We start from the raw sequence: 4,490 nt of genomic DNA, 5'->3' as shown, positions 1-4,490 counted from the left end.
ACTACTAACCAATGATAGTTTCAAATGGTCTCTTTGTGTCAGTTTTCACTAAGAATATTTACTACTGTCAATACCAGCAACAATTTTCATATTACCTATTAGCAACAAATGGGGTAAAAAACCAATCTTAAATAAAAAATATAAGCACTTAAAAGGTCTCAGAAAGGATAATGTATTTGTAGTCATCTGAGTCTTGTTTAGGTTCATAAAGCAGTCTCAGAACTACTGGCATTATCTAGAGATGAGGAATTCTTCAGACAACCAAAGAAATGCAACCTAGTACTTGTATTTAATAAAGGAAAAAAATGAGTAAATGGCAGTTCTGTTAGGAAGAATATGGAATTACAGAGGATCACATACTACACAACTATCAATGACCCTCTGCTCTATAATGGAAGGTAAAACAACAGCAGTAAGGAAGGTATATAAAGGTATATATAATCCTGCTTGACTCAGCATCTTCCAGTCTGTTCCATTGTTAGACAGAGATAACTGTGAGAGTGCCCAGAAGCAGTGTGCATAAAACAGAGCATGAATGACATAGAAGTAGCTACTTAATTTAAGTGTTATCAGTGTTGCCATATTTAATATTTTTGCTTCTTTCCTGCAAAAAAAAGTAGTGATGATTCATGAAAGAGCATATTTTGATCATTCAGTGTAATAATAGATACATGTTAACAATGTTACTTGTGGTAGCACAACAGTTTACAGGCAATAAAGTACCAATTAGATTACACCATTTAATTGAAGGGAGGGAGACAAATTTTGGGTCAGGATTATTTGGTTAAATACAGGTATTTACTGTGTAAGAATCTACATTTCCATTTATTGTTTAGATTCCATAGATTATGAAAACAAACAAATTTTTCTTGGGCAAATCCAACTCATCTGGATGAGGAAGTTTAAAACACAGCAGATAAATAATGCTGTAGATATGTCTCCTTTTCTACATTTATAGAATCATAGAATTGTTTGGGTTGTAAGGAACCTTAAAAATCATCTAGTTCCAATGCCCCTCCCATGGGCAGAGGCAGCCTCTACTAGACCAGGTTGCTCAAAGCCATATCTGGTCTTGAACACCTCTAGGGATGGGACATTCACAACTTCCCTGTTCCAGTATCCCACCATCCTCACATTCTAACATCTAATCTAAACCTACCTTCTTTCAGTTTAAAACCACTCCCCCTTTTCCTGCCACTATATGCCCTTGTAAAAGATCCCTCTCCATCTGTCTTGTAGCCTCTTTAGGTACTGGAAACCTGCTATAAGGTCTCCCTGCAGCCTTCCCTTTTCCAGGCTGAACAGCCCCAACTCTCTCATCCTGTTTTCATATGAGAGGTGTTACAGCCCTCTGATCATCTCATGGCCTCCTCCTCTGTGGACTTGCTCCAAAAGTCCACATTCTTCTCATGTTGGGTGGCCTCAGAGCTGGATGCAGTACTCCAGCTGGGGTCTCAGGAAAGTGGTGTAGAGGGGGAGAATCACCTCTCTCTACCTGCTGTCCATGATTATATTGATGCTGACCAGTTACAGTAGGCTGTCAGTGAACATTGTCAGATCATATACACATAGACATTGGAGATGTCGTTAGATAGATAGATAGATAGATAGATAGATAGATAGATAGATAGACAGACATCTGTATGCTTATATAAGAAAAGCATGGCCACATTATTCCAAGAAGAGTGGTGTGTTCTTGAACTCAAAGTGGTTTATTCATTATAACCTTCTAACCTTCATTTGAAACTTATTCAAATGAAAGAAACGTGGAAAATAGTTTAGATAGTCCTCAAGAGTCTTCACTTTTCACTTCCCAATGGAATGTGTGGTTTTACCCTTTTCTTTTTCTTTTTTTTCCACAGCAATAAGTGCTAAATTTAGCAGTAAGGGAGAGAAGAGGATACCTGACTCTTAGGGGGGTTTGAGAGCTAGTACAACAGCAAGCTAAAAGCCAGGACTTAGTGCATATACTGTGCTATGGAATGCACTTGCCTGTGTCTGCAGTGAAGTGCATTAGGGAGTGCACTGATGCCCTTTTCAGTTCTAAGAAACCACAATTCACTAAGAATTTTGTCCCACCGTGCAATATCATTTACTGTACCAGAAGGCATGTTAAGAGAGTGCTCCTAACCTCAGTCTTAAGAGGTGGTGAACGGTTAAGGGAAAAGGACAGACATTAAAACTTGCAGAATTCCCCACTACTCAGCAAACCTTTGCCAACCTGACTTATGAAAAAAGCAGACTGACCATCTAAATCATCAAAAGAATTCCCTTACTTTCTAACTCAGCAGTCACAGAACGACTATTAAATACACTTCTGGGAAACTTAAGGTTTATTGATGCATGCTTGATGTGAATTTTAAGTCCAGCTTGTGCTACATGTCCAGAATATTGAATGACTGATATGCTCTGCAAAAAAATCTTCAAGACCAAAGCTTAATTCTTAGGTGAAGGCTGTTTTGAAAGACAGGGTTTGCTTTTTTGGCATGATCAGCCAGAATCAAGAGTAGCATCCTTTCCATTAGGGGCCTGAAACCTACTCTGAGTAAAATGCATGGTTGCAGTTTCCCATACCTTCTTTTGATGACTGTAGGCAAAAAAGGAAGAAAGAGTTTTGAAAGAATGGGAAGTCTTTTTTCTGTAATGCAGGCTTGGCCCCTCAAGTGACATACTCTGCTATCTAAAAATTTAGATAAACAGAGATGTACATACATTAAAAAGTGCTGTAGAATTTATAGGTTTCCTTTGACTTTCAGGCCAGTGTAATACTTTGAGAATTAGACATTATTTTAATTGCACTGATTCCTATGGGAAAGTCAGTCCCTGGCCTCTATTAAAAAGAACACTCGTTAAGTTCTTTCCTATATTCGGAGGAGGATACATTTATGGTTTGTGTGTCACATGACATCCCAACCTCAAGTGCCAACCAATGTCTACCACTGGCAAGGTTATTCTCCACATCAAAAGTATACTTATACATTAACAACATGACAGAAAGGTAACTACTGTGCAAGACAAATGTTCCCTCTTTAATATGCATCATACACAGGTAATGGCAATAAAAACGGACTGAAAAAGAGCAGACAGCAAAACTATTATTTGGAAGAATATAAACAAGTGTCTCTGTTTTCCTCAGTTTTGTAGCAATCATAAACATGGAGGAACCTATGCTCATTCCAAAACATCAGGATCTGGGAAGGCTAAAGGCTCATGGTCTCCCTGTTGTGAAACATTAGAAAAAAATTTAATAAGAAAAACACTCCTGGATGCCAAAAACAGGGGCAATGCTGATCCACATATTTTTGGCCTAAGTTGGACGTATTATATTAGCCACAGATATATTCTCTTAGCAGTATTTTGTAGTTTTCTGTTCTCTTCAGAGAAAATACAGACATACAAACTCACAGTGGAACATATAAACACCATAAAGTACAATAGCACAGAGCTCTAGCTTTTCTGTAACAGAATTTTGCTAACCTCTTGCCTAACCTCTCCTTTCTTTAGTTAATGATCTAAAAATGTATAAGGGAAAAAGAAACAAGTAATAGACATTGACTTGTTTAGCAGCAGAAGAGGGTATGCAGGCCTGTCACCATATTCTTTATTCCTGAAATTTCAATTTGATGAAATGCATCACAAGTTGGCACAGGAGATATATGAACATTATCATTCTTCAACTCATACTAAAATTGGAACAGTTGTGACTGGTGTATTGGCTTTTTTGTGTCAATTGAGAAAATAAGAGTTGAGTTGAAACAGATGACATTGATGAGTGTTGCTATGGGCACATTTGACAATAAGCATGTTATAATGGCTCAAGTTCTTGAATGCTGTCAGTAGCATTTAAAGTTACAGGAGTTTACTGATATATTGGAGTAGCAAACAGGAGCATTTCTGGATTTTCTCACCAGTGCAGTGAAAATAAAAACCTTAAGCATCACTTTTACTGGTATTTAGATGACACCAGGGCCAATTTTTGAGATTATAATGAATGGGAAATGGCATGTTTAGTGAAAAGTGAAATCCATTATGATGCAAGAGCTTCAGCACACTGAGCTAATGGTGCACAGTGAGAGGGGAAAAGATGCAGTGTTTTTCCATTCAAGAACTGAACATATTTTATAAGTCTGGCAGAAAACAGTATAAGGGAGTTCTGACATACAACAGCACTGATCATTACTTCTGGATATTGCATCTCTTGCATGATTATGATGCCCTGGAATTACACAATGACATTTTTCAGGGATGAGAGGCCTCATTGTAGTTACTATATCACCAGATAACACTTCTAAATTAATTTTCTAGGGAATAAATAAATAAAGTATAAAATTCTTGAGACCGAAGAAGCAGGAATTAGAAATAACAAAAGCTAGGAGTTCATGAAATGTTTGATGTGTTCATTGTGCACAGGTCAAAGAAAAGGTTGAAAATCTGCTTTAAAAAGTTGTTGTGAATACCACATCTTCAAAAAAGTTAGCATGTTTTGGTAC

This window comes from Corvus kubaryi, unplaced genomic scaffold, assembly GCF_017639235.1.
Source record: "Corvus kubaryi isolate FWS band 111438036 unplaced genomic scaffold, C.kubaryi_AGA036_p1.0 137, whole genome shotgun sequence".
Lineage (NCBI taxonomy): Eukaryota > Metazoa > Chordata > Aves > Passeriformes > Corvidae > Corvus > Corvus kubaryi.
This window is presented reverse-complemented; position numbering follows the sequence as displayed.